Raw genomic sequence first — 26175 nt, 5'->3', positions numbered from 1 at the left:
ATAACAATTCAGTAGTGTAGATTTTTCTAAGTTAAATCATTCTAAACCAATAAAGATTTAGCAAGCCTGGTGTTGAGTATCCATTACACAAAAATCCTGTGCCTCTATAAAAAATGCATATTAAATACAAGCCAGTGATGTTATGCTATAATTTAAAAACTAAGTTTTGGGCCCTGGATGATTGGCTCAGCAGTAGAGTATCGACCCACTGTGTGGAAGTCCTGAGTTCGATTCCCGGTCAGGGCACACAGGAGAAGGGGCCATGTGCTTTTCCACCCCCTTATCTCTCTCTCTCTCTCTCTCTCTCTCTCTCTCTCTCTCTCACTCTCTCTCTCTCTCTCTGCCTCCTACAGCCATGGCTGAGCAAAGTTGGACCCAGGCACTGAGGATGGCTTCATGGCCTCAGCTTCAGGTGCTAAAAATAACTCAGTTACCAAGCAATGGAGCTATGTGTGGCCCAGCTGGGCAGATCATCACCTGGTAGAAGTTTGCCAGGTGGATCCTGGTTGGGGCACATGCAGGAGTCTGTCTCTGCCTCCCTGCCTCTCATTTAATTAAAAATAATAATAATAAATAAAAACCAAGTTTTGTACAAGAGTATTTTTATCATGTAACAGGCAGGAAGAACAAGGCAATCACTCTTTTAGGTTCAGCACTGGACAAGCCTTTATAAGGGTATTGATTAGACTCAGTTTTAGGCCCTGAAAACATCTATATAGAGAATTTGGAAGGAACCCCAAGAAGACTAATTAAAGAGATCAAAAGAATAAAAATGATAAGAAAATTGGCCACAAACAGAAAGACAAAGAAATGTGGTTTATTTAACCAAAGAAAAAGAAGGCTGATAAGCAAATAACAGTCCTCAAGAATTTTGTCAATGTGGCAAGCAACTCTTTCATTTCCCCATAGGCAGCAAAAGAGAGAATGAGCTTCCACAATGGAGGCAGCAAAGTGGGCTGCACCATTGGTTTTCCCCCAAAGAACTTCCTGTCTGCAGGGGCTGGGGTGTAATGTTTGATAGAAACATAAAAGGCAGTATGGCATTTCTCTTTCTCTGGACCTTCCTTTGCATGAGTGAGTATGCAGCTATATGGCTAAACATCTGTCCAGGGAAGAGGGAGAAATTCTATAAACAATAAAGTCCTTTTCTATCTTTATAGTTCTCAATATCATCACATACACTTATGCATCAAGAGATGTGAGAAGAAAATTTCAGGAGAGTATTTTTTCTTCAGATTCATAAAAGGGTAAATTCTAAACCTTAAATCATATAGATATATTTAACTTTTTTAAAAAGATTTTATTTACTGATTTTAGAGAGAGGAGAGAGCAAAAGAAGAGCGAAGGAGTGGGAAGCAATTATTCAAAGTAGTTGCTTCTTTTATGTGCCTTGAACGGGCAAGCCCAGGGTTTCAACCTCAGCATTCCAGGTCATCAGCACTTGATGCACTGTGCCACCACAGGTCAGGTATAAAGACAATTTAAAAAAAAAAAAAAGAAAGAAAATATTGCTATTGATTAGCTACATACAGTTCTGCTCTGCATATGTCCCACTGTCCCATGCAGAAAATAACTTTATTTAGTTATCTGTACTCCTAGCAAAGCGTAAAAGGACACTCTACTTCCACAAAACTGAACATTTATAGAACTTTGTAAGAAGTTACAACTTTCCTGAAAGAAATTATTCAAATGTCAGTTTAAAATAATTAGATAGTGGCATTTTTATTACTGTCCTGTTTCAATTCCTATCTCCTTTAGAAGTAAGGGATCACTCTACACCAGGTTCCAAGCTTAAGAACATTTGGCTGTAGTCTATCCTACTCTTTTTTTTATTATTAATTTTAATAGGGTGACATTGATATATCAGGGTACATATGTTCAGAGAAAACATCTCCAGATTATTTTGACATTTGATTATGTTGCATACCCCTCACCCAAAGTCAAATTGTCTTCCGTTACCTTCTATCTAGTTTTCCTTGTGCCCCTCCCTCCCTCCCTCCTTCTCCTTCCCTCCCCAGCCCCCATCCCGGTTATCATCACATTCTTGTCCATGTCTCTGAGTCTCATTTTTATGTCCCATCTATGTATGGAATCATATAGTTCTTAGTTTTTTCTGATTTACTTATTTCACTTTGTATAATGTTATCAAGGTCCATTCATGTTATTATAAATGATCCGATGTCATCATTTCTTATGGCTGAGTAGTATTCCATAGTATATATGTACTAAAGCTTTTTAATCCACTCGTCCTCTGACGGACACTTGGGCTGTTTCCAGACTTTCGCTGTTGTGAACAATGCTGCCATAAACATGGGGGTGCATTTCTTCTTTTGGGACAGTTCTATGGTGTTCTAAGGGTATATTCCTAAAAGTGGGATAGCTGGGTCAAAAGGCAGTTTGATTTTTAATTTTTTGAAGAATCTTCATACTGTTTTCCACAGTGGCTGCACCAGTCTGCATTCCCACCAGCAGTGCAGGAGGGTTCCCTTTTCTCCACATCCTTGCCAGCACACATTCTGTGTTGTTTTATTGATGAGCGCCATTCTGACTGATGTGAGGTGATATCTCATTGTGGTTTTAATTTGCATTTTTCTAATGATTAATGATGTTGAGCATTTTTTCATATGCCTATTGGCCATCTGTATGTCCTCTTTAGAGAAGTGTCTATTTATTTCTTTTGCCCATTTTTAAATTTATTTATTAAATTTAATGCAGTGACATTGATAAATCAGGGTTCATATGTTGAAAGAAAACATCTCTAGATTATTTTGACATTTGATTGTGCTGTGTACCCCTCCCCCAAAGTTAAATTGTCTTCTGTCACCTTTTATCTGGTTTTCTTGTGCCCCTCCCCTCCCCCACCCCCTCTCTCATTCACCCCATCCCCCTCCCCCCACCCCCTCACCCTGTTGCCATCCCATTCTTGTTCATATCTCTGAGTCTCATTTTTATGTCCCTTCTATGTATGGATTCATATAGTTCTTAGTTTTTTTCTGATTTACTTATTTCACTCCGTATAATGTTATCAAGGTCCATCCATGTTATTGTAAATTATCCGATGTCATCATTTCTTATGGCTGAGTAGTATTCCATAGTATATATGTACCAAAGCTTTTTAATCCACTCATTCTCTGACAGACACTTGGGCTGTTTCCAGATCTTTGCTACTGTGAACAATGCTGCCACAAACATGGGGGTGCATTTCTCCTTTTGGAGCCGTTCTATGGTGTCCTTGGGGTATATTCCTAAAAGTGGGATAGCTGGGTCAAAAGGCAGTTCGATTTTCAGTTTTTTGAGAAATCTCCATACTGTTTTCCACAATGGCTGCACCAGTCTGCATTCCCATCAGCAGTGCAGGAGGGTTCCCTTTTCTCCACATCCTCGCCAGCATTTATTCTGTGTTGTTTTGTTGATGAGCGCCATTCTGGCTGGTGTGAGGTGATATCTCTTCTTTTGCCCATTTTTTGATTGGATTGTTTGTCTTCCTGGTATTGAGTTTTACAAGTTCTTTATAAATTTTGGTTATTAACCCCTTATTAGACGTATTGTCAAATATGTTCTCCCATTGTGTAGTTTGTCTTTTTATTCTGTTCTTATTGTCTTTAGCTGTGCAAAAGCTTTTTAGTTTGATATAGTCCCATTTGTTTATCTTTTCTTTTATTTCACTTGCCCATGGAGATAAATCGGCAAATATATTGCTGTGAGAGATGTTGGAGAGCTTACTGCCTATGTTTGCTTCTAAGATGTTTATGGTTTCACGGCTTACATTTAAGTATTTTATCCATTTTGAGTTTATTTTTGTGAATGGTGTGAGTTGGTGGTCTAGTGTCATTTTTTTTGCAGGTAGATGTCCAATTTTCCCAACACCATTTATTAAAGAGGATGTCTTTACTTCATTGTATGCTCTTACCTCCTTTGTCAAATATCAGTTGTCCATAAAGCTGTGGGTTTATTTCTGGGTTCTCTGTTCTGTTCCATTGATCTATATGCCTGTTTTTATGCCAGTACCAAGCTGTTTTGAGTACAATGACCTTGTAGTATAACTTGATATCGGGAAGTGTGATACCTCCTGCTTTATTCTTCTTTTTCAAGATTGCTGAGGCTATTTGTGTTCTTTTTTGGTTCCATATAAATTTTTGGAATATGTGTTCTGTATCTTTGAAGTATGTCATTGGTATTTTAATTGGCATTGCATTGAATTTATAAATTGCTTTGGGTAATATAGACATTTTAATGATGTTTATTTTTCTAACCATGAGCACAGTATATGCTTTGACTTGTTTGTATCTCCCTTGATTTCTTTTATCAATGTTTTATAATTTTCTGAATACAAGTTTAATCTCCTTGGTTAAATTTACTCCTAGGTACTTTATTTTTTTTGGTTGCAATAGTGAAGGAGATTGTTTCCTTAATTTCTCTCTCTGACTGTTCATTGTTGGTGTATAAAAATGCCTCTGATTTCTGAGTATTAATTTTATGTCCTGCCACCTTGCTGAATTCATTTATTAGGTCCAGTAGTTTTTTGACTGAGACTTTAGGGTTCTCTATATACAATATCATATCATCTGCAAATAATGATAGTTTTACTTCTTCTTTTCCAACGTGGTTGCTTTTTATTTCTTCTTCTTATCTGATGGCTGTGGCTAGGATTCCCAGAACTATGTTGAATAAGAGTGGTGAAAGGGGACACCTCTGCCTTGTTCCTGATCTTAAGGGGATTGCTTTTAATTTTTGCTCATTGAGTATGATGTTGGCTGTGGGTTTGTCATAGATGGCCTTTATCATATTGAGGTATGTTCCCTGTATTCCCACTTTGCTGAGAGTTTTGATCATGAATGGGTGCTGGATTTTATCAAATGCTTTTTCTGCATCTATTGAAATTATCATGTGGTTTTTCTCCTTCCTTTTGTTTATATGATGAATCACATTGATTGATTTCCAAATATTGTACCAGCCTTTGCCTCCCCAGAATAAATACCACTCGATCATGGTGTATGATTTTTTTCATATATTGCTGGATCTGGTTTGCTAACATTTTGTTGAGGATTTTAGTATCTATACTCATCAAGGATATTGGCCTATAATTTTCTTTCTTGTGTTGTCTTTGCCTGGTTTTGGAATCAGAATTATGCTCACCTCATAAAAGGAGCTTGGAAGTCTTTATTTCTCTTGAATTTTCTGAAATAGCTTGAGAAGGATAGGAGTTAGTTCTTCTTTGAATATTTGGTAGAATTCACTTGTGAAGCCATCAGGCCCAGGACTTTACTTTGTTGAGAGTTTTTTGGTAACTGTTTCGATCTCATTTGTTGTATTCGGTCTGTTTAGGTTTTCTGATTCTTCCAGATTGATATTTGGAAGATTGTATGTTTCAAGGAATTGTCCGTTTCATCTAGGTTGTCTAGTTTTTTGGCATACAGTTCTTCATAGTATTTTCTTACAATATTTTGTATTTCTGTTGTGTCAGTTTTTACTTCTCCACTCTCATTTCTAATTTTATTTGTTTGAGTCCTCTCTCTTTTTTTCTTGATGAGTCTAATTAAAGGTTCATCGATCTTGTTTACCTTTTCAAAGAACCAGCTCCTGGTTTCATTGATACTCTGTATTGTTTCTTTAGCCTCTATGTCATTTATTTCCACTCTGATCTTTATTATTTCCTTCCTTCTACTACTCTTGGGCTTTACTTGCTGTTCTTTTTCTAGTTCTTTTCTTTTTTTTTCCTTTTTTTTTTTTTTTTTTTGCATTTTTCTGAAGCTGGAAACAGGGAGAGACAGTCAGACAGACTCCCGCATGCGCCCGACCGGGATCCACCCGGCACGCCCACCAGGGGGCGATGCTCTGCCCACCAGGGGGCGATGCTCTGCCCATCCTGGGCGTCGCCATGTTGCAACCCTCCTGGGTGTTGCCATGTTGTGACCAGAGCCACTCTAGTGCCTGGGGCAGAGGCCACAGAGCCATCCCCAGCGCCTGGGCCATCTTTGCTCCAATGGAGCCTTGGCTGCGGGAGGGGAAGAGAGAGACAGAGAGGAAGGCGTGGCGGAGGGGTGGAGAAGCAAATGGGCGCTTCTCCTATGTGCCCTGGCCGGGAATCGAACCTGGGTCCTCCGCACGCTTGGCCAACGCTCTACCGCTGAGCCAACCGGCCAGGGCTCTAGTTCTTTTAAATGCAGGGTTAAGTTATTTATTTGAGCTTTTTATAGCTTCTTAAAGTATGGCTGTAGTGCTATAAACTTCCCTCTCAGAACTGCTTTTGCTGTGTCCCATAAATTTTGAGTTGTTATATGCTCATTATCATTCGTTTTTTAGGAATTTTTTTATTTCTTCTTTGATCTCATTGTTAATCCATTCGTTATTTAACAACCTGCTATTTAGTTTCCATGTGTTTGAGAATTTTTGAGTTTGTCTGTTGTGGTTGATTTCTAGTTTCATGCCATTGTGATCAGAGAAAATGCTTCATATAATTTCAATATTCTAAATTTGTTGAGTCCACTTTTGTGCCCTAACATGTGGTCTATCCTAAAGAATGTACCATGAGCACTTGAAAAGAATGTATATTCTGCTGCTTTAGGGTGAAAAGTTCTGAAGATATCTATTAAATCCAGTTGATCTCGTGCAGGGGTCAGGAACCTTTTTGGCTGAGAGAGCCATGAACGCCACATATTTTAAAATGTAATTCCATGAGAACCATACAACGACCAGTGTACACTATGCATTATCCAATATTAATTTGGTGTTTTCCCAGAGGACAGCTGTGATTGGCTCCAGCCACCCGCAACCATGAACATGAGTGGTAGGAAATGAATGGATTGTAATATATGAGAATTGTTTACATTTTTAACATTATTTTTTCCATTAAAGATTTGTCTGTGAGCCAGAGCAGCCATCTAAAGAGCCACATCTGGCTCACGAGCCATAGGTTCCCAACCCCTGATCTAGTGTGTCCTTTAAGTCTGCTGTTTCTTTGTTAATTTTTTTCTTGAGGATCTATCTAGTGATGTTAGTGAGGTATTGAAATTCCCTGCTATTATAGTATTGCTGTTGATCTCGCCCTTTATATCCAACAAAGTCTGCTTTATATATTTAGGTGCTCCTATATTAGGTGTGTAGATATTTATAATGGTTATATCTTCCTGTTGGATTGTTCCCTTTATCATATGTAGAGGCCTTCTTTATCTCTTACTATAGCCTTTGTTTTAAAGTCCATTTTGTCTGATATAAGTATTGCTACCCCAGCTTTTTTTTCATTTCCATTTGCATGAAATATTTTTTCCATCCTTTTACCTTTAGTCTATGTGCATCTTTTGTTTTAAGGTGTGCCTCTTGTAGACAGCATATGTACAGGTCCTGTTTTCTTATCCATGCAGCTACCCTATGTCTTTTGATCAGATCATTTATTCCATTTACATTTAAGGTTATTATTGATATGTAGTTGTTTATTGCCATTTTATTCTTTAAAGCTGTATTCCTCTTTTGCTATATTCTTTTCCTTCTTTTATCTGTTTACAAAAGGCCCCTTAACATTTCCTGCAGCATTGGTTTGGTTGTAATAAATTCCTTGAGGTTTTTCTTTTTTTTTTTTGTCTGGGAAGCTTTTATTTCTCCTTCAATTTTAAATGATAGTCTTGGTGGATAAAATAGTCTTGGTTGTAGGTTCTTGTTCTGTATTCTTTGAATATTTTTACCATTCCCTTCTGGCCTCATGTGTTTCTGTTGAGAAGTTGGATGTCATCTTTATGGGGGCTCCTTTGTAGGTGATATCCTTTTTTTCTCCAGCAGCTTTTAATATTTTCTCTTTATCTCTTAACTTTGGTATTTTAATTATGATGTGTCTTGGTGTAGATTTCTTTGGGTTTCTCTTTAATGGAGTTCTCTGTGCTTCTTAAACTTGTGAGCATTTTTCCTGCATTAATTTAGGAAAGTTTTCAGGTATGATTTGATTGAACAAGTCTCTATCCCTTGTTCTTTCTCTTCTTCTTCAGAAATCCCTATGATGCAGATGTTATTTCTCTTCATGTTGTCATAGAGCTCTCTTACAGTTTCCTCAGACTTTTTAAGTCTCTTTTCTTTTTTCTGTTCTGCTTCTATGCCTTTGTTCAACTTGTCCTCCAACTCAGTGATTTGATCCTCAGCTGCATCCATCCTGTTTTTAATTCCTTTCATTGTGGTCTTCATATACTGTATTTATCATCTCTGACTGATTCTTTTTTATACTTCCTATTTCTTTATTTAGTTGTTTGTAATGACCATCTATTGTTGTTCTAAGATCCCTAAGCATCCTAACAGTCATTATTTTAACTCTCATCTAAAAGTTTGGTTACTTCCATATCACTCAGTTCATTTCCTGGAGGTTTCTCTTGTGGTTTCATTTGGATTGCACTTCTCTGTCTTCTCATTATGTCTGTATATTTGGGTGTATTGTTTGTAGAGCTGGTTGAGTCTAGGCTTAGTGTTGTCTGCCTCCAATTTTCAGTTGTGTTATTTCTAGGTCTTCTTGGGTTGGCATCAGCTATTATTTGTAATCTACTGTGGGATTTGGCTTTTCTAGTAGAGCCTCTTTGAAGTCTTGATTTGTTTGTTTTCTTCTCAGTTTTCTTAACATGGTGGTAGTCTTGTTTACTGATCTCAGCAGGGGGCTTATTTGGAACTGTATCCAGGAATGTGGTTGGTGTAACCTGAGACTCTGAAGTCCTTATATACCAGTTACTCTCTCCTGGGGCAGTGTTTTCTCAGCTTCAGTAGAGGGAGGTGTATCTCAAATCTCCATGGAGACCTGAGTTATTGCCCCTCCTCCCCACTTCTTGTTTTCAGCTGTGTCTTGTTGTGCTGATTGGAGCTGGAGAGATGTCTGGAGATGGGTCACTCGGAACTACTTTAGTCTTGTATTGTGTGTTGGATCAACCTCTCCCCCAGCTATGGCCACCTCCAGCACTGGATGAGTCAGCTTCTCAGGTCATCCCATGCATTCCTCTGCCCCTCACCATATCTCTCTCTCTCTCTCTCTCTCTCCCCCCCCCTTTCCTTTTGGAAGACAAGTCAGCCCTTTCAACACACCTCATTCCCAGGTCCCCAGGCAAGTGGCTGTGAGTGATATTTTATGCTCTTTTCCTTGGAGTGAGAGCCCTTCTGGGCTCTCAGGCTACCCCCATTTCATTCCTGTAAGCAGGGGAGACCCACCACTCCTCGGTGCTCCCTACCAGGCTTGGTGTGGCTTCTTCTTTGCTCTTTGTTTTTTGAGAGCTGTTCTTGTAGTCCAGAGTTGGTTTTTCACGCTGATTGTTCCTAAATTAATCTTTAATCCAGTTTGGTGGTGTGAGATGGGAGTCTGTGCATCTGCCTACTCCCCTGCCATCTTCAGGTGTACCCATCCTTCCTTTTGAGTTTAGAAAATCACAAAGAACACAGTGAAAGACAACTCTTCCCAACTTTTTCTTGGAACCCAAAATATCAGATTCATGAATCACTGTAGAATTTTGGTCACACTCAGTTAAAATAAATCAAGAAATTTATAATTTATAGACACAGTACTCCCCCCCTTATCCACAGAGGATACCTTTCAAGATCCCCAGTGGATGCTTAAAACTATAGATAGTGCTGAACTCTATATATACTATGTTTTTTACCTATACATAAATACCTATGATAAAGTTTAATTTATAAATTGGGCAAAGTAATGGATTAACAATAACAAATCATAAAATAAAACAAGTATAACAATACATTGTAATAAATGTTATGTGAATGTTGTCTCCCTTCTTCTCTGATAACTAATGGCTACTAAGTAACTAACTGACAGGTAGCATATACAGAGTGGATACACTGGACAAAGGGATGATTCATATCCCAGTGGGATGAAGCAAGATAGCACAAGATTTCATCACACTCCTCAGGGTGCTGCACAATTTAAAATTTACAAATTGTTTATTTCTGTAATTTTTCATTTATAATTTTTAGACAGCAGTTCTCTGCAAAACTGTGAAAAGTGAAACCATGGATAAAAAAGGAACTTCAGTATTGTACAAAAATATAGAATCTAGCTGGGATTCTTAAGGCCAGGGTAGTTTCAGAATCACCTGAAGACTGGAAGAATCATTTTCAAATTATAAATTCACCCTATTCTCCTTTATCTTTAAGCCAGGAAATTACATAAGGGAAATGAGTGAATAGCAGGCTCATGCATACATCTGCTTGCCTGATGGATTTCACCTAGAGTAATGGTCACTCAGCTGTACTTTGGAGCAATTCTATATCCTGGTTGAATAACAGCTTCCTGAGAGGTGCCATTCACTGTACTCATCTTGCAATAATTTCTACTTGGCTTTGGCCCTTTGTTTCTATTTTAACTTTTTAAACCTATCTTCTGATAATATTTGATTCTATCATTTCTTCACACTGATTAATTACAAAATATAATTTAGGTCTCTTGGCTTTTGTCCTCTTTTCTTAGCTGTAGGCATTGTTCCTCATGGCTCCCTGGGCCCTGTTCCTCTTCCTGTTTGATAACAATAGAACCATTTGCCCCTCTAACCTCAGTTTGTCAGCTTCACATATATGTTGTGGCCTTAAAAATGTTTCATTTATTTTGAGTACAAATCAGGAATAGAAAACTTGTTTACCTCAATGTCTAACATTATATAATAAGTACAGTATAGCATAGTACAGAGTCGATATTTAATTCTTGTTGGATAGATGTATGAAGGAATGATCTGAACCATAATCAAGCTACTAGCAATTTTCTGTTTTACAGGCTAGACTAGCTATTTAAAAGGATTTCATTCTGTTATCTATACTCCCAAGTAATTATAAAAGAGCATCCTAGTATCTACTATCTATTTAAAGTTAAATAAATTAAATTAAGCAAAATTTAAAGGTCAGTTTCTCAGCCACACTAACCATATTTTAAGTGCCCAATAGTGGTATGTAGCTACTGCCTACCATATCAGATAGTGAAGATGTAGAACATTTCCATCATTACTAAATGTTTTATTAGAAAGCACTGATTAGATCCTTTTCAATTTAACAATACAAATATTGGCCCTACATATAAACTGTGTCAAATACTAGCTGTAGCTAATTTTTTGGTATACTTCAAGTACTAAAATTCCTTGTCCTAGACAAAAAGTAGGTCATACAACAGTTCATTATTCCAATTTGGTAACCCAATGGCAAGAAACATCTAAATTCCACGTAAGAACCATAGCAGAAAAGAAACGTTACTTGTCTCAGTCATCTGGGGAGCAAAAGATGTTGGGTTGCTATTGCTATGTTTCTTGTTGTTGTGTATTAGTGTGTTTAGAGATACTTGAACTAAATATATAGTATTGGTATTAATCCTTTCATTCTCCATCCTTCCCATAAAAATCTTGTTGATCATCCCTGATATGAATATAATCTACAGAAAATAAGAAACCTGTAAACCTCCTCATTTCACAATACACTAAACTATCTTCACATTTATTAATAAATAATGGCATATAGAGTGCTTAAATAATAAAACAGTACAGATGCTGTATCTACAGCAATGCAGAAGGGCATTCAGAGTTAAAGGGAGGTTATTTTCTCTAAGCAGATATTCAGCAAGCCTCATTTTTATTTTTAAATTTATTTACTTGTTTTTGTTGACACAGAACCGTGTTCACAAATAATGCTCCATGAGTTTGCAATCATAGCTTAGATGTGCATGTATTTGTGTGTGTGTGTGTTTATGTATACATACACAGACATGAAAACACTTACTGGTATTCAATTATCCTGTGGTGAAGGATGTGATTTTCAGACTTCTAAGTCACTATATCTTACTAAATTAGATATTCAGGCTTTTTATGAAGACCTTACAAATAGATATTCACCCACAAAGAAGAAGAATTCAAGTCACAAAGGTGGTAAAAATATTGCTTTTTATTTATTTGACTAGAGTGCTGCTGTGGGGTACAACTGGGTTAGTGAAAATTTTATATGGTCTGGTACATCTCTGTATTTGTTTGCAATATCAGATCACAGTTTAAGCAGACACTCAAGATTATAACACCTCCTAATAATAATATAAATGTGCATTATATGCCCAGGTCTTCTCAGAACCTTAAGAAATCACTATATGACTTTTAATAAAAAACCTAGCCCAATGCCCACAGGAGCGAATCAAGATTTGTGGGATGAGGTGAAGCCCAAGTGAATGTTCTTACAAAGGTGCAAAGCTGAACCTTAACCCTTGTTTAAATCTACTTCATTTTCATAATGTTACAATGAACCATAGCACTCAACTACAGCCAATAAAAAATCAAATAGGCCTATTAATTACTTTACAAAATAAAAACAGTAAGAACAATGCAGCAAGTACAATCATAAGCAAAATATATCACATCCTTAACCAACAAATTCAGAATTCATATTAGACTGAGTATATGTGCCTGATCAAGTGGTGTTGCAGTTAATAGAGCATCGGCCTGGGAGGCTGAGGACCCAAGTTTGAAACCCCAAGGTTGCGGGCTTGAGTGAAGGCTCACCAGCTTGAGTGCAGGGTTGCTCACTGGCTTGAGCGTGGGATCATAGATATGACCCCATAATTGCTGGCTTGAAGCCTAAGGTCGCTGGCTTACACCCAAGGTTGCTGACTTGAGCAAGGGGTAACTGACTCAGCTGGAGACCCCCAGTTAAGGCACGTATGAGAAAGCAATTAATTAACAACTAAAGTGCCACAACTATGAGTTGATGCTTCTCATCTCTCTTCCTTCCTGTCTATCTGTCCCTGTCTGTCTCTCCCTCCATCTCTCTCACTAAAAAAAAAAAGTATATGTAAAAATTCAGTAATATATTCCCCCCTTCCCCAAACAATAAAGAGGTTATGAATTTCTGTTTAAACACAAAGAATTATACATGTGTTTGTTTCTGCTTCCTTGTTAGTTCCTAGCAAAATGACAGTATACACATAAGTGAATAAACACAAAAGGACAAAAAAAAAACTTGAAAAGAGACAACAGTAGATGAGGTACAGCAACAAAAATTTAAAAGCTATTTAGTACATAGATGAAGTGCAATTGCCTGAGCTTATTAGAGATAGCTGAATTCTAAGTTTGCAAAGGAGCTAAAGCAGTGGGAAGCCAGCTGAGACACAGAATTCTAGAAAGGTTCAGGAACTGGAGGCACCAGGAATCTCAGAAGGAAGCAATGAGGGACAGAAAACAAGAATGAGATTGAGAACTGGGGTTCCAGGGATCGCCATATTTTTTCCTCTACCCTTCACAATCATCATGGCGGAAGATTCTGAAGATGCTACATCAGCTAGGTAGGAAATCTTGGCATGGGTAACTCTCCTAGTGAAACAGAGGAGTAAGTCAGTCTACATGTTCAGTGATGATGCACTTTCTCCTCCCAGCTTCCTTCCTCTACTTGTCTCCCAGAAATCTAGCAGCCAGACCTTTATACTCCCCTCACCCCCACAGCCCCACCCAAACCGACCCCTAGGCAGAACATTAAACATAATTCCTAAGAAACTGACCAGCTGAAGAGACAGGCTTACAGATACTAACATTTAGGAGTAGGACCCTACAGTTTCTTCATTTGTTAACTACATAAGGGACATTGGGTAGACAGGTAAGTGGGAAATAAAATCCAACTCAGGTGCCATTTACCAAGCCATGTAGTCTGGGAAGGGACTTTTTCTAACTAGCATAAAAGCATCAATTGGTCAACAACCTAAATGTTCTAGGGGACACCTTTTTCTAATTCACACAAAGGTACTGTCTGGGTCAACTTCAGCCCTATTTGAGAGGTTTCCTCTAAAATGGTCAGAACTTACCCTGATTGTCCTTTCGTAAAACATGCTAGTCCTCATGCCACCAACCTATACAGAGCTTTCAACTGGCAGTTATTCATGCATCTTTAAACTATGAAAGGACAACCAAGGTTCACCAGTTGTGAAGAACACAAAAAGCAAAAAGACCTAAACAAACAAACTGAGAGAAAAGAAAAAGAAACTTGAAAAAATTTGTTATAATGAGAAGGATAGAATCGAAGATATTGCATGTATAAAATAAGATACTATGATAAAAATAAAATTTTTTAAATTTCATCAGGAGGACTAAAAGATAACATTGAGAAAATCTTTAAAAGGTAGAAAAAAGTAAAAAAGGTGAATCCATAGGAAACAGATGGAGAGCACTGAGGCAGGATCATCAAAAAGGGTTTAATGAGGTAACATATGGTTTCAGAAATGCATGTTGGTTCACTCTCTAATAAATTTAAAAACTGAGAATTTGCTTTTAAAAAAGTTTGATGGAAAGGAAAAAAAAAGAAGTTTGAATTAAGTATTATTTAATAGCAGTTGAACTGAACAAATGTTTCTTAATAAATGTCCCTAAATATTGGTCCCAATATTTGATGCAATATGTAAGAAATATTTTTCAAAGTAGAGGAATCAATGGATTACAATTGGAGAGAACCAGAGAATAGCATCTGATTTCAGTTGTCATGATTACATGGAGGGATAGAACAGTACATCCAAGGGCAGTCTACCTTTATTAATGACCTTACAGGTTAATAGGTATTGCTGGGGCAACAAAGAAAAACACAACTGTAGAAGGCCCTGTTTAGGTACTGCAAAGAAAGCAGAAGAGAATGGTTTTTAAACTCATCTTTTGGATAAATTGTCTATTTTAATTTGTCTTTGCTACAAATTAGATTTATCAGAATATTTGAAAAACTCACATTAGATTAGGTACATTACAATTTCACTTAGTTTAGATAAAAGTGTTATAGAGAGAGCAAGGACATTCAAGTTATGAGGTAATTTTTTTTCCTAGTTCAATGATAGCAATGCAGGTGGTCACTGCCTCAAGCCATTTTACAGAGTTCAGTGCCACTAAATCATAGCTGCATATTTCGTACCATACTGAATTTCTACCACCTTTATTCATTCACTGATTTTCATATAATAGCACATGCTAAGTCAAGTCAGGGAACTATCTTCGGTCAGAAACTTCCTTTAAAATGCCCATTCCAAAAACCTACTAATTGTTCTTACAGCATTCCAATGATGTGTAGTATTTTCATGACTACATATCAAGTAGTATGACAGAACTACTTTTGCTCTTGCGTAGAATTTATTTGTTCTGAGATTGAATGGCTTTAAGTTGAATAAAGAGAGGATGAATGAGGAAATATTAGATCAACTATTCAGGGATAGAAGCAAAATCATTATCACTCCCAAACATACTGAGTAACCCTACTCAGTAGGGCAAATCAAAGGTCAATAAAATGAGGCAAATCAAAGGTCAATAGAATTGTTGCCTTCCCCCAGGGAAGTATCAGTTTAAGGCATACCTGAATGAGACTTTTAAAAAGAAGTAGGCTACAAAGACCCTAGTAAATTTTGGAAGAAGAGAATTTGTCATCAATTAGAATATTAAGTTGACAATTACCACAGCCTTTACAGTTATGTTAAATGTGTAATCAAATTTGTAACTTTACATTTTATGTTATATATATGTTAAAATAAAGAAATAATCATTACATATGCTAACTGACATTTTATAAGACTTGAAATATGTTTTATTTAAGTTATCATAGTAGGCCCTGGTTGGTTGGCTCAGTGAATAGAACTTCGAGCCCAGCAGGAGGATGTCTTGGGTTCGATCTCCAGTCAGAGCACACATGAGAAGCGACCATCTGCTTCTCTTCCCCTTCCTGCCCCCCTTCACTTTCTCACCCCTTCCTGCAGCCAGTGGCTTGATTGGTTCAAGTGTCAGCCCCAGGCACTGAGGATAGCTCAGTTGGTCCAAGCAATGGCCTCAAGTGCTGAAAATAAGTCAATTGATTCAAGCATCAGCCCCAGAAGAGGGTTGCCAGGTGGATCCCAGTCAGGGAGCATGTGGGGGTCTGTCTCTCTATCTTCCCTTCTCTCACTTAAAAAAAAAGTTATCATAGAATATTTTAGGTATTTCAACTTTTATTTTATGATACACTATTGTTTATATCTGAAGTGGAGCCTTTGATTAGGAATTCAAGTCATTACTGTGTGTGCTGCTCCACTGGGAAAAATAAATAATTCATTTTTCTATAATCTAGTTTTATGATATTGTTTCTATGATTAAATGCAGAAAATGGCAAGGATTGGTTCTACTGAGGAATCAATGGACAACAGAATTCAAATTTTTACTAGGTGCAAGACATTTCCATGTATATATGAAATAGTATCAAAAGAAAAAAGCATAATTCTTGCCTTGCAAGAAACTTAAAGCCTGGTAGCACAGATGTACTCAAACATTTATACCACAGTAAATACTATAGAAAACCTAAGGATAAAGTGTTAGATAATCACAAGGGGTTTTGCAGATTGATTAATGATTACAACATCAACAGTAATCTATTGCAAAGAGAACTTGTAGATATTGAAAAATATGCACAATTGCATAAAGTCAGTGAAAGTAGAGGTGGAAAAGAACCACCACAATCAAATACAAAGTCACTTAGAAATGAGGATCTGACCAAAAGAAACCAGATAACTAAAGACGAGATAACTGACTGAGATGATGTTTTTAAAATCAAGTTAAGTTCAAAATTATCTACATAAAACTGAGCTTAGAATAGTTAAAAAACATTATGCTTGTGCTACAAAAGTCAAAATCAATGTGATAGAATTATTCTATTTTATAATCGTCAGAAAATTATGCTAAAACTCAATAAATACTATAATTCTTCTTTGTACATTCCAGGAATTAGCACATAATATCAACTATAACCTAAATTTTATTAATTATAAGAAAAATAAGTTTATAATTTTTAATTTCATTTTTTAAGTTAAATTTCCAATCAATTCTTTTATTCTTATTTACTATGAAATTTTGGTCCCTGTTTAATATGGATTCCTGTTGACTGGCCTTTTCCCTAGTACCAATCATCCTTGGTTAGAAAGGGCACCAAGTATTACTTTTGGCTGAGTACATAAAGAGATACAGGAAGTAGTCCTGAATGCTGAACTGGGTCTTAACAGAAGTGAGAAATGCAAGAGAAAGAAAGGATAAGGGAAAGACAGAAGTGGAAATGTGTAGACATGTCAAAGGAAAAAGAAACAGGTTCATTTGACCTGAAAGGTCAGTGAAAATTATATAAAAGGGGGCTTCAAAGACCTAATTTTAGTTGTTAGGCACCAGGGAATCCCTCAAAATTTATATGCACAGAAGAATGAAATGATCTAAGTTATCCTTAAAAAGATTATTTTGGTTTCAGATATGAGCATAGATTAAAGCAGGATTTGACTAGTGAGAGAAAGATACCACAAGGGGCTTTTGTGAAAGGGCAGGCACAAGCCAATGGGATGACACTGCACTGAACATAAAGGGAGGGACAGACAGGCTTGGTAAGAAGAGTATATGTTGAAATTAGCTTGGCACAAGTTGAATTCTATGAGCAACATGAGCTCCAGGTATAAATCTTGGAAGAGAAATCAGGGTTAAAAATAAAGATTTGCGATCTTCTGTACAGAAACTCTGGGAGTAAATGAAATTGCTGAGAGAGAGAAAGCAATGAAATAGAAGATGGTTCAAGACAAAGCCTTAAGTACTGCTTATATTTTAGGAGGAAGAAAGATGACTAATTACAAAGAGAGAAAAAAAGTGATCAGAGTTACAGGAACAAGCAGAGTTCAGAGCCAGAACAGCCAAGGGAAGAAGAGATTGATAAAGAAGGCACTAAAATAAGGAGTGAAAATAGAGGAAAACTCTAAGTGCAACAAAGAGGTGACTGGAGATGGCCTTTAAGACAATGGTGTTAGCAGAGGATTAACAAAAAAGACAAATTTGTTTCACGGACCTGTTCACACACTTACCTCCTTAAACTGGAGCCCTGAAGCATTACATAATGAAGCATTACATAATGAAGCCTGGACAAAGTATCATGACTATATAGGTTCTAGTCCTGGTTCCCCTGAGCAGCCATGTGGCCCAGTACTGGTCATTAACATCCTCATTTGTAAAATAGGAGATGGCAGAAACTTGGAAGAGGGGTCCACACCCAGCTGACATTTCATACTAACTACAAGTACAAGAAATCATAAAAAATAACATTCTTTCTCCAATAAACAAGATTTTGAGAGGTTGTTAAAAGCATTGGCTTTAGAGTCAGGCACACCTGAGATTGATACAAGCTTGGGTGCCTAATAGATCTGTAGTACAAAACAAGTGATTTAACCTGTAAACTATGGTTTCCTCTGCTGTCAACTGAGGTCAATGCCAGTACCTTCCTCACAGACTGTAGTAAAAATTACATGAGGCATGAAAAGGGATTAGCATAGTTTCTTGAACCTAAAACAGGCTTATAAATATTTGTAGGCTAAAAGAACAAATATTGGGTACTATTCTTAGAGAGGAGCAAAACCAGGATAGAATCATGCAAGGAAGTAACTTAGATGTTGAAACTGGAGACTCTTTACATAAATTATTTCTGAGAGTTGTCTCATTAATGTTAGCTATATTGTTTTGGTTTCTTTTTTAAATAGATTTGTAATATTTCATTATTAATCAATTATAACAATAGTTGCATAACATGAGGATTATGTAGTTAAGTAAAGTAGCTGTTAAAAAATCATAGCAGTCATTTTTTTTTCTCGATATCTCTTTTTTTTTTTTTAATAAATTTTTATTAATGGTAATGGGATGACATTAATAAATCAGGGTACATATATTCGAAGAAAACATGTCTAGGTTATTTTGTCATCAAATTATTTTGCAAACCCCTCGCCCAAAGTCAGATTGTCCTCCGTCACCCTCTATCTAGTTCTCTGTGCCCCTCCCCCTCCCCCTAACTCTCTCCCTCCCTCCCTCCCATGTCCTCCCTCCCCCCCACCCTTCGTAACCACCACACTCTTGTCCATGTCTCTTAGTCTCATTTTTATGTTCCACCAATGTATGGAATCATGTAGTTCTTGTTTTTTTCTGATTTACTTATTTCACTCCTTATAATGTTATCAAGATCCCACCATTTTGCTGTAAATGATCCGATGTCATCATTTCTTATGGCTGAGTAGTATTCCATAGTGTATATGTGCCACATCTTCTTTATCCAGTCTTCTATTGAAGGGCTTTTTGGTTGTTTCCATGTCTTGGCCACTGTGAACAGTGCTGCAATGAACATGGGGCTACATGTGTCTTCACGTATCAATGTTTCTGAGGTTTTGGGGTATATACCCAGTAGAGGGATTGCTGGGTCATAAGGTAGTTCTATTTGTAGTTTTTTGAGGAACCACCATACTTTCCTCCATAATGGTTGTACTACTTTACAGTCCCACCAACAGTGAATGACGGTTCCTTTTTCTCCACAGCCTCTCCAACATTTGCTATTACCCGTCTTGTTGATAATAGCTAATCTAACAGGAGTGAGGTGGTATCTCATTGTAGTTTTGATTTGCATTTCTCTAATAACTAATGAAGCTGAGCATCTTTTCATATATCTGTTGGTCATTTGTATCTCTTCCTGGGAGAAGTGTCTGTTCATGTCCTCTTCCCATTTTTTTATTGGATTGTTTGTTTGTTTGTTGTTGAGTTTTATGAGTTCTTTGTAAATTTTGGATATTAGGCCCTTATCTGAGCTGTCGTTTGAAAATATCAGTTCCCATTTAGTTGGCTGTCTGTTTATTTTGATATCAGTTTCTCTTGCTGAGCAAAAACTTTTAATTCTGATGTAGTCCCATTCATTTATCTTTGCCTTCACTTCTCTTGCCATTGGAGTCAAGTTCATAAAATGTTCTTTAAAACCCAGATCCATGAGTTTAGTACCTATGTCTTCTTCTATGTACTTTATTGTTTCAGATCTTATATTTAGGTCTTTGATCCATTTTGAATTAATTTTAGTACACGGGGACAGGCTGTAGTCGAGTTTCATTCTTCTGCATGTGGCTTTCCAGTTTTCCCAACACCATTTGTTGAAGAGGCTTTCTTTTCTCCACTTTGTGTTGTTGGCCCCTTTATCAAAGATTATTTGACCATATATATGTGGTTTTATTTCTGGGCTTTCTATTCTGTTCCATTGGTCTGAGTGTCTATTTTTTTGCCAATACCATGCTGTTTTGATTATCGTGGCCCTATAATATAGTTTAAAGTCAGGTATTGTAATGCCCCCAGCTTCATTCTTTTTCCTTAAAATTGTTTTGGCTATTCGGGGTTTTTTATAGTTCCATATAAATCTGATGATTTTTTGTTCCATTTCTTTAAAAAATCTCATAGGGATTTTGATGGGAATTGCATTAAATTTGTATATTGCTTTGGGTAATATGGCCATTTTGATTATATTTATTCTTCCTATCCAAGAACAAGGAATATTTTTCCATCTCATTGTATCTTTTTCGATTTCCCTTAACAATGCTTTGTAATTTTCATTATATAGGTCCTTTACGTTCTTTGTTATGTTTATTCCTAGGTATTTTATTTTTTTTGTTGCAATCGTGAAGGGGATTATTTTTTTGAGTTCGTTTTCTAATATTTCATTGTTGGCATATAGAAAGGCTATGGACTTTTGTATGTTAATTTTGTATCCTGCGACCTTACTGTATTGGTTTATTGTTTCTAATAATCTTTTTGTGGAGTCCTTCGGGTTTTCAATGTATAGGATCATATCATCAGCAAAAAGTGATAGCTTTACTTCTTCTTTTCCGATATGGATGCCTTTTATTTCTTTGTCTTGTCTGATTGCTCTGGCCAGAACTTCTAAGTCATTTTTTTTTTTTACATGGTTAGTGCTCAGCAAATGGTTGCTGCTGTTATTTATTACTGTAAGTATTGTGTTATTACTATACCATTCTAGGAGCTGGACATTAAAGCAGGAAAAGAAGTAAGCATAAGAGTACAATGTGTACAAGTAGGGTGAGAGGAAGGCAATGAAAAGAGAAGAAATAAAACCAGCTTTACTGAAACCAGAGGGCAACCTGGAAATGTTGTTTCTATGATTTAGAAAAAAAATATGTCAACTTTGGTTAATTCAGGCTGATCAGAAATTTTCATTTAAGTTTTGCATCGGTAAAATAAAAAAATAAAATGTGTTGATGATATCCTATGTACACATTCAAGAGGAACATATATAGATTGCTCACCAAGAGAAATGTACAAGAATGCTCCTAAGAGCACCATTCATAATAGCATCAACTGAATAACTATGCAACTGCCCATCAACAATAAAATGGATAAATTGTGCTGTATCTACACAATATAATACTACACAGCAATGAGAAAAAATTATTTTCAGGGTTGCCAATCCTGCCGTCACCACTTGATCCCAAGGGTGCAGGTCTGAGCCCTGGTCAGGATACAGACAAGAAGCAATCAATGGTACAACTAGAGTGGAACAATGAGTTGATGCTTCTCTCTCTCTCCTCTTCCTTCCTCTCTCTTGTTCTCAAAACAAACAAAGAAATAAACAAAAAACGATTTTAACTAAAGGAAATTTAAGTAAGTGAAAGAAACTAAGCACTTAAAACCTCATACTGTGATTCAATTTAAATGAGGCACAGAAACAGGCAAAAATAACTATGCTGTTAGAAGTCATGGTAATAACTACTTGGGAGGGTGGGAGAGTTAGTGACTGGAAGGGAGTGCAAGGGGGCTTCTCCAAATCTAAGGTCCCCAACTTAGAGAAGAAAAGAATGATGTGCTTGTTGAGTCACTTGAGAGTTTTTTCAGCAGAAAAATAAAACTTCTACTTAGAAACAGTTAATGTAGCATAATTGTATAGAAATAAAGAATTTATATGTAAATTCAAGACAAATCTCAGATGCAGACAGCCAAATGGGGCCTTTATTTACTCGTATGTGATTCTGATTGGAAAAAAAAAATCTATCTTTGGACTTAACCTGTGACTCTCACAAATAATGCAAGTGTCTGGCATGCACATAGGGAAGATTGACTCTGAGCCCAGAAGTTAGCTGATTTTGAAATGGTTGTCCTAAGAAAGAACTTTAATTAAAAGAGTTGACTAGAAACAGCTGCATTTTGTCATTAGAATAAAAATCCACAAGTATTCTAAGACTTTAAAAAAAATATAACAATGTGACCTCTTTGACCCTTAGAAAAGATATTTGCACCAATGCTTATATTTCATCATGATTTATTTTTCCTCAAAATCTCCTGCAATACCTGTCTTTAGAGATGCTTCCAGAAAAGAGTAAAGGAAGCAAAACATGAAAAATAAAATTCTTCATTTTTAGTGAAAACAGTGGTAGTGAAATCTGATTTATTTTTCTTTGTAAGTTTAAGTATGTTCAGTTGCAGTTTATTCTTAACAAGGCTTAACTATGGGTTGAGGCATTTTAAAAAAGCAAAATAGGAAAATTAAGGAAGATATTGGGGATAATACTAGACATTATCCTGTCATTTCCTTTGTTCTAGTTTTCCACACAAAAGAACCTACTTAAGAAAATGTATGTGACTGCTGTCTTAGCTTACTGAGGAAAGTTATAACATCTCCTTGCTGGAAAAATGTTTAAGAAAAAGGTTAACTAGCCATTTTATATAATTTGGAATTAATTCTCCCCAAAAGGCAGTGACCAAGCCCTTGTTGGATAGCTCAGATGCTTAGAGCTTGGTCCCAAAGCACAGATTTGATTCCCAGTCAGGGGACATACAAGAATAGATCCATGTTCTTGTCCCTGTCTCTCTCTCCCCCCCCTCTCTCTCCCTAATAATTAATAAATAAATTTTAAAGCAGTGGCCAAATAGCGTGTCTTCCCGATTTATGACTTCATTTTGTTCTCTGCTTCCATAAACAATATTGAGAGTCTCTCTTTCATGGGGCAACACATTCTGTGCCTGCGAGAAAACGTAAGCTCTAAACTAATAGTGAACATGAACTGTAGTTTCAAGGGACATAGAAATTGTTTCTAAAAAACTAAGTAAAGTAGACTGTTGACAAATTAACCAACTAATTCAGGCAAAAATACTTCCAATTTCTGAGAAGGAGAAGGAGATTTCAATTAGTTGTTTTCTTATTTTCTATGTAACTGGGTAAGTCCACATTGTACTTTGGATTAGACATAACTCAGTGCCTTCTTGTTGAATAATAGCACTACACTATCTTAGAGTGAAAAGATATTACAATTTTAAAAAATGCTTTAATATATAGTACTCACATATATTACATATTTAAAATATTAAGAATTTGGGAAATATGATTATTACAATTAAAATAACAAAAGAGAATTCAGAAGATCATAGTGTAAATTCTGATCTTAAAGGACTATATATAGAGACTATGAGTCCAAGTACATTATATTTCAATGTAAAGAACAGAACACAGAGATTTGGAATGAAAGCTTTTCCATAGAATACAGAGTTGCTACAAAGGCTCCTAGTTTGTTCTACTCTCTTTGGAGCCCTATAGGCACCAGAGTATAATAAGCTTCATATAGCAAGGATGCTGTTTTTCCACCACATTATCTCCAGCATCTCATGCAGTGTCTGGAACCACAATAGTTATTCCATACATGTATAGTATAAATTCATCTCTGTAAAACCTACCTTGCTTTAGCCTGGCCTGGCCTGTGGTGGTGCAGTGGATAGAGTGTTGACCTGGAACTCTGAGGTTGCTGGTTCAAAACCCTAGGCTTGCCCAGTCAGGGTACATATGGCAAGCAACAAGCAAGCAATGAACAGCTAAAGTGAAGCAACTATGAGTTGATACTTCTTACTTCCCTGTCCCTCCTTTCTCTGTAAAATCAATAAAAAATAAAATCTTTAAAAAAAATCAAATTTGCTTTATAACATGGCCACAGCTAAACGCTTCCTTAAATCTCAGATCCACAATTTTGGAGTCAATGTAATATATTCAAAAATTAAATCATTCAAAATAAAGATTTACAAAAGTAAATTTGTATTTATTTTTAAATACCTGTCAAGCTACTGTAATGTATCAAATGTTGTTTATGATCTAATTTTTCAGTATTTATATTAATTTATGTATATTTTATCAAGAGATTTTTAACCATCATCTATGAACAAAATACTGTTATCACTTTAATAATGTAATATACAAACTAAGAAAGATGAGTTAAATTAGATTTCACCTCTACCAGAATGTCAATATAATTTCAAATACAAACTGTATATTGTGATAAAAAGTATTTCAAGTAATTATCTGGTTTTCAAAATATAATTCTTTTTCCCCCTTATTTTGAGGGGTCTTACTCTGCTAACAGCATGTTTTACTACTATAAGCTATAGTTTAAAAATATGCCTGTGGAACAATGATGGCAGGTCTGGTATCATAACTCCTGGAAAACTGTAAGATTCCCATATTCTTCCAATCAAATACAAAATTTCATAAGCTATTATGGAAGCTACCAGAACAGCAATTGTTTTCAGGCTGAAGGAAGTGAAAATCTACTATCTATTAGGCATGTGACTATAAGGTATTATATTTTTCAACAAATATGCAAGGGCTAACACATCCAGACAATTGTGCTGTTTCAAAAATGATGCTGTTATACCAAAATGTTCTTATTATTATAAACATTTTGAAAAGTCTCTTTCTGGAATTGCTTTTAGAGAATGGAACTCATTCTTTTGAATATCTGCAAGGTTAGCAAAACTTCCTTTTTTGAAAGTAGAATAGTTTTAGAAGAGTCAAAAATTATTTAGGCCATGGCTAGAGAAGTAGGTGTGTATTTAAAAGAATGTGTGACTACAACAGCAATTTAAAACTTTTTTTTTCACAGTGGCTCCATATTCCCAAATCCACTCTTGGGTAGTTTCAAAAATAATTTATAATTTGTTCAGTTTTATTTAAAAGAGTTGACTTAAACTGTATTTGACAGAACTTTCTAAAAGCTTCCAAAAGACATTTGAGAATTGTGGAATAAGCACAAATTTCCAGAACTCTTTCAAGGGCAACACACATTTTTAATAAATTGTATATGTAAATTATATATAAATAAATTAATGTATTATATTAATAAATTATATAGAAGTAATTTAAAAACCAAGTCTCATTACTGTATAGGCATATCATAGATAGTTTTTCATGGATCAAATCTAGATTGAGCAATGTGTATGGCAATCTGCTAGAAGCAGGATAATTTTCTGCCCTTAATCAGTAATTTGGAGACTCCGGGTTGCTCTCCCATGATAATCAAAGATCATATTCTGATATCATGTGGCCACTCTCTATAGGTCTCTCCTTAGTGTATTTCTTAACCAGCTTGAAATTAAAATTCTAGAATATGGTTTCAATTAAAAATGGCAACTTCTACCACTTGCTTTCCATGATAAGGCTAACTGTGAAAACTGTCTGAGCATTTCTATTATATATAGAGAAAATACACTGTGAACAGTTTCAAAATGGAATATAATTCAATATGTAAACTGAATTCTCTAACTAAAAGTTTTCTAAATGGCAATGAAAAGTTTAATACTTAAAAAAAAAAAACAAGACTACTTAGATAACAACTGAAAAGAACAACATGTCCATGTACATGTCTTAACTCATTTTCATCACAATGCAGTTCTTTTGCTACATGTTGACTTTGGCGGATTCTGGCTTTTCTCAATGAAAACAGATACTTGGCCGTTAATGCTGAAACAGGATGAAACATATCCTGGAATTCCCACATATCCTTTTTTATTACCACGTAGTATGTCATGTAAATTATCCACTGTCTGATACATTCAAACCTTTCGCTTTCAATAAGCAGCAACAAAATCAGAAGCATATAAACCTTTCTAGACTGTTCCAAGAATTAGTCTATTTTTATTATTATTCTTTCAAGTATTTATTGAGTAGAGAGGGAGGTAAAGGTGTTTAAAACATGGTAAAAGAGGTGAGGCAAATGAACAAGTAGAAAGAAGAGTTCACAATCACAGCAGCCAAAAGGAATTGCTTTAATAGATTAAGAGTGAGACTACTTCCAGTCTGGAAGGGGACATGGGTGAGTGGTAAATCAAGAAAGGGGACTGAGGCCCTGGCCGGTTGGCTCAGCGGTAGAGCGTCGGCCTGGCATGCGGAAGTGTCGGGTTCGATTCCCGGCCTAGGGCACACAGGAGAAGCGCCCATCTGCTTCTCCACCCCTCCCCCTCTCCTTCCTCTCTGTCTCTCTCTTCCCCTCCTGCAGCCGAGGTCCACTGGAGCAAAGATGGCCCGGGCCCTGGGGATGGCTCCTCAGCCTCTGCCCCAGGCGCTAGATTGGCTCTGGTCGCGACAGAGCGAGGC

At 36.3% G+C, this 26175-nt stretch overlaps 1 protein-coding gene across 1 annotated transcript in view; it reads right to left on the bottom strand.

Moving 5' to 3' along the window:
- The window catches only part of RNLS (renalase, FAD dependent amine oxidase), a 327801-nt gene that overhangs the window by 261299 nt on the left and 40327 nt on the right, over positions 1 to 26175 (bottom strand). The window lies entirely within an intron of this gene.

The sequence above is a fragment of the Saccopteryx bilineata genome, chromosome 9 (assembly GCF_036850765.1).
Source record: "Saccopteryx bilineata isolate mSacBil1 chromosome 9, mSacBil1_pri_phased_curated, whole genome shotgun sequence".
NCBI lineage: Eukaryota > Metazoa > Chordata > Mammalia > Chiroptera > Emballonuridae > Saccopteryx > Saccopteryx bilineata.
This window is presented reverse-complemented; position numbering and strand designations above follow the sequence as displayed.